Below are 5,994 nucleotides of genomic sequence, written 5' to 3' on the forward strand. Positions count from 1 at the left end.
TTGTTTTTATTGTATTTAATAGAGTGTCTATTATCTGATAAAATTATTATTAATCAAAATTAATTAATATATTATGAACAAATTATAATACCTACAAAATCCCTTATTAGTTTCAATTGGGTTAGATAATTGGCGCTCCGCTATTGCTTGTATTAGTGGTCTAAAAAGAATGAAAACTGGAGTTAAAAGTTTCCTATCTTTTTAATACACTATAAACAATGTATGTATGCAATATTGAATGAACATTTTAATTTTATTGATTGATTTATTTCTTCTTCTGGTAATATGAATAAAACTTTAGTGTTTTGTTGTTAAATATTTAAATATTTGTTGCAATATAATGTAATATTATTTTTTTAGGAAAATATCAGAACTCTATTTGTTAAGAGAAACTTCTTTGATTCCCAACGTCTTATGGTTGAATACACAAATATTCATCATGAAGCAGGAGCTAGAGCCAGACGCTGAAAATCGATTTCTGCAAAATCTCAATGACTAATTTTTTGAAATTATTAGAATAATAATAATATAACTAACCTGTCAAAGCATTTATAATTATGTAAAAAAACAAATACATAATACATTTTATTTTTATCCAGTGTAATGTTTGTGAACTGTAATTATAACAGCTATATAATTTTTCATTTATATTTGATAATATCTAATACTATTTTATTAATATCATAATGATTGAATTGCTTAAAATCTTTATATCGGGTTGCATAGAACAATCACTAAACATTTAATGAATCAATAGTATGCTAATAGCCCCTTAAACATTTAGTGATTTGGCCTGCGATAAGTCCAATACATTTTATTAAACCAACAAATTAATCAATTTTTTATGCGACTTGGCATTAGCATGTTAATTTTAAATAATATGCACACAATAAATACAATAGGTATTATTAATTTTAATATAAAAATAACTCACATAAGTATAAAAATGTATTTCAATTATTTCAAATGTTCTGTTATTTATTTTATTATAGAATAATTGAATACATTCAACTAGTAACTAATTTATTTTATTTTATATTTTTAAAAAAGCAAGTTAAACTATAAGTGTTAATATTGAATTAAACTGGTTTAATTTGATTTAATTCACATTTCAATACTGTATAGTCAAATACAATTAACGACATTATTTTCAATTTTAGTTTTTGATAATGCATAATATATTAATATAAACATACTATATTTAAGTTTGTTACTTATTTTAATGTATTTATGTACGCAATATTATTTTAGAGTAATTAAGGTTAAAATGTACTTTAGTAATTTTTTGATTATTTACACTAATTTATTGTAATTGAGAAAAAATCAGGTAATTACTTTGTGTGGATAATTAAATAATGATTAAAAATGTACTACCTTTATTTATTTAAAATGTTTTATTTATACACATTCACAGTATATTAATATATTCTCTGTTTGGTAAACGTCAACATACATGATTAAGTATATTATTTTTTAAGTACATAATAATATAAGTGTTTTAAATTAAATGTTTTTATTCAATAAACTGAAAATTTATTAATTATAGTAACAAAATATAAATTGAGTTTGATGTGCCTAATGAACATTGTATTTTATTACATTTAATGATATAAAAGATTATCGATAATAATGCAATAAATATATCATAACTAGCAATAAACGTGATATGTATTTATATACATTATATAACCATATTACGATTGTAAATTATTGTTTTATAAAGAAAATAAAGGTACATTATACAATATATACATACCTAATAGAATATATATTTATGCCATTATAAATATCATAAAAAAAAATTAATATGTCCACTTTTTGACATAGTTTCATAATCTTTCATGAGTTTTAATAATTTTGAAACAAATTTTTCAACAGAAGTTTTCTTTTTTACCTTATTGCCTCCATCATTGATATTAAACATAGAACTGTAAAATACATTTAAATAATTAAATAATTGTTAGTATAGAAATTGTCATAAAATACCAGTTACCTTTGGAGAAGCTGTAAAATACCAGCCAATTCCTTTAGGTATTAAATGTTAAATACGTAGAATGACATAAACATTATTACAATTGCTTTTTAAACTGCTAGTGGTTCACGCCATAAAAATTGTTCACAAAGACAAAGCATTATGAATTTGACCAAATATTACCTATGCATTTGTTACATTATTAATTATTATTAGGGCTCAGAAGTTGATGCATTTTGCATTTTTTTAGAACTTTTTAGACGATGCTCTCCTGGCCACAAATGTGATTCTTAAGCATGTGAATCTGAACAACTAATTTTTATTTTGCATCTTTTAGTGTTTATTAATATAAGTCATTTTTCGACATTTTTAGGTCATTTTCATTGATTTCATATTTGTTCACTTATTATTATAATGCCGATAACTTACTTAGAACTTTGAAATTACTACGGACTAAGATTAGTAACTATCAAATTTTATCCCACTAATTACAGTCATCATTGTCGTGTTGTAGTGAATATTATTATACCAAAATTTTATAATTTTTTTTTGTAATATTTTATTTAATTTTAAAGGATACTTATTGTAATTTTTATGTCATATTTTGAGTTATTTGTAAGCTTTGATAAATGTATATAGAATTGTATAGTAAAATAGAGTACAATTTAAAAACAATAACTGTATTTTTTTTAAGTCGTTTTTAATGTTTTTAAGGTCACCAACTTCTAACCCTAATTATTATATATATAACATAAAAATAGCAATTAACAATTATATTTAAAATCATCAAAATATCCAAAAGTACTTAAAATTTTAAGAGTACTCTATTAAGCTTTTTAAAATTCAAAATTAGATATATTGCAATGATTTTAGAGATTTGTTCAACACAATACAATTGCTAGTATCAATATTATGACTTATCTCAAAATTACTCAAGAGCTGTTAATATTTAATCTAACAATATCTATGTTGGAAAATTGGGTCTAAGTGTGAGACATTTTTATTCAAGAAAAGAAATTGTGTTTATTTTATAGGACTAAAATCTTACCTGTCTTCTTAGACAAGCTACAACAGGTGTTTGAAATTATTTTTTCATTTGATTGAACTTCATCAAGACTACAGGTGTCCTATAATTTATTTTAAAAAAAATATTTAATTTTAAATGAATTGATAGAAAAATAAAATGATAAGCTATAGGTAGATAAAATATTAATATTAATATTTACTTCAAACATAATAAATATCAGCTCAACATTTTCTTTCATATATCCATGTAACATAACATTCATATTGTCAACAAATCATTGTAGTTATTGTTATTCTTATTGTTGCTTTTAATTATAGCCAGTAATCTTGCTTACAGGTTATTATCTTTACACTTTATTTAAGTTTCTGCCAGGACAAACTTCAACACTGTCGGTATTTTTTATTTAAAATTATTAACTACCGTATCTTCTAAATTGGTTAGGTAATAGAAATGGTTCTTCAAAGACAGTTCCTATAGATATTTATATAACATTATATGTAATGACTTACAACACTATGTTTTTAAAATAATTAATAAATAATAATAAAATCCATACTATAAACAAATATTACCTTGAAGAATGGCCATTCCAATAATATTGTATATATTGGATCACAATTTAAAGTCATTTGTCCCTGTGCAGAATATGTAGTTTTCATATAACTATAAAAACATTTGATTTAATATTAATGTACAAGACATTAATAATTTAAAGGTTTTTCAACAATTTTGCATAGAGGTCCATGGTATTTGGACACTATAAATACTATTTTAGTACGATACAATACTTATAAATTATAATTACTTATTTTATTGGACTTGAACTAATTATCACAAAGTATACATGAATTCTTCATGAAACGAACTTGTAATCAAATTTCTTTCATTTTTTAATTTATTATAGTTTTAAACTAATTAGTTCACTTAAATATTATTAACATTCTACCTTAAGTAGTAAGGTTTATTATTTGGACGAATTGATCTATTATCAAACATTATCTGAGATTTTTAGAATATCAATTATTAAGAGTGTTGTGAATTTTTATACGCATACTTAAATCTTGCTAAAAATTTAAGCACCATAAAAATCGATGAAAAATTGAGAGCGCATACAATTATTCTGAGGCGTTTATGCCATTTGCAGTATATATTATATTTACGTGATATCATAAAATAAATTATGTGATAACATTGATAACTGATAAATAAAAATAAAAATTTTGACGCCGTAATCGATGTCCCAATGATAACTACAGTTAATGATAAGATGATGAATCCTAAAGACCTAAACCGGAAAAGTAACGAGAGCTAAGTTGACTACGTGCTCTCAATACTTGTCCAACTTACTGCCTGCCGCCCAAGGTCTTTAAAGATCATTATATATTATAGAGATATTCAATAATTAATATAGATCTTGATTCTTGTCGACAATGACGCTGCTCATGATCATCGTATTACTACTGTAGGTATATTCTGACTCTTTCTAATATTATTATCTGTACGTTTTACCGTCAAATTGTTGATTGAATTTAATATTAATCGTTTAAAAATTCAAATCATTTTTGTTTTAGCAGTCACCAATTAAAACACAGTTCTGTTTCATCAAGTTCTGTCGTGCTCACTTTGTACATGCCAGAGAAGAATACAATTAGAATTGAACAATGATTTAGTAAGAAATAGCACTGTGGATTGTAGAGTTGTTTACCTGGAGAGTGTAAATGCTACAGGCTATAACAATATTATAATCTCTGTCACTGAAATTAAATTTCACTATTTGTGATAATTACTTCGACGTCACTCTATTCTTGTTTTTATTTATGTAGCGTTGTTGTTTGTTGGGCGTCTATTGCACCACATTATTGATGCTGAATGAATATACAGTTTGGCAGCAGAAGCATCAAAGTAAAATCAAATTTGCATTTCATTGCTATATTAATTAAAATTAATTGTTGGCCAGAAAACTGGTTGAAAGTAAACTTGTGTGCGAAAGAAAAAAAAGGATAAGGAAAAAACCACATTTTTACTAATGATTGGTCTTAATACAAGATTATTGTTTATGCAATTAGATAAGTATACCTACTAATATTCAAATTCAATCATATTGTTATAGATAGTTTTATAGATAAATAATTCTACAGCAAATGGGAATAGTCGAGTAAAATAATAATAAATATAGTTAATAAAATAATATATACTTTTTAATTATTTAATTTTCGAAAAGATTATAGACTACGTTGAACACTTGTTCGTGTGGTGGCCCAAATATAATATTTAATCAATTTTTTATTACATACAATTCTTAAAATAACTATTAATTCATATTAAACTATGCTCTTAAAACTGTTTTGGTTCACATTTGTAAATCATATATTCTTGCTTATTAGTTATTATTTTATAATAAATAATATAAAACCAAACTTTAATTAATAATAATACATCAGTATGTGAATTATTAATTAATATATTTGTTTATTAACTATTAATGAATTAAGTAATTGTTTTCAGAATTTAGTTAACATTTTAATATAGTTATCAGATGGTCTGGTTAATAGTAAATTGTAGTGAAATACAATTTTTTCTGACATATTTTGTTTCATAATTATATACCAGAAATGGCAAATCTGTGACACATGGCCCCGAGTTGGCAAGTGAAAAATTAAAATATTTTTACTATATATAATAAGTAAAAAATATTTTGAGCATACAGCTTTTATTGGTCAATAACAATTATTCAATTTTATCTATAGATAAAATAATAATACACTATGTCTAGTATATTATCTTTGTTTGTTGAAAGTAAGCTGCCAAAATATATATTATATTATTATTATTTAATTTACTGATAAAATTGAATAATCGTTATTGATTGATTAAAGCCGTATACTCATAATATGTATCTACCTCAGTAAACACTAATCAGTACAACTACGTACATAATATTTTTTATTGCACGTTCGAGAAAAAAAAAGGTAAGTTTTGGTATGTAGTATTCAAA

General features: G+C 23.5%; 1 long non-coding RNA gene across 1 annotated transcript; it reads left to right on the top strand.

The window, feature by feature from the left end:
- Positions 1-4,306: 4,306 nt before the first annotated feature.
- On the top strand, positions 4,307-5,340 carry LOC113560187. Its single transcript, XR_003406083.1, has 3 exons — positions 4,307-4,461; positions 4,574-4,668; positions 4,823-5,340. It is a non-coding gene; the product is annotated as an uncharacterized LOC113560187 (long non-coding RNA).
- Positions 5,341-5,994: the final 654 nt, after the last annotated feature.

The sequence above is a fragment of the Rhopalosiphum maidis genome, chromosome 3 (assembly GCF_003676215.2).
Source record: "Rhopalosiphum maidis isolate BTI-1 chromosome 3, ASM367621v3, whole genome shotgun sequence".
Taxonomy (NCBI): domain Eukaryota; kingdom Metazoa; phylum Arthropoda; class Insecta; order Hemiptera; family Aphididae; genus Rhopalosiphum; species Rhopalosiphum maidis.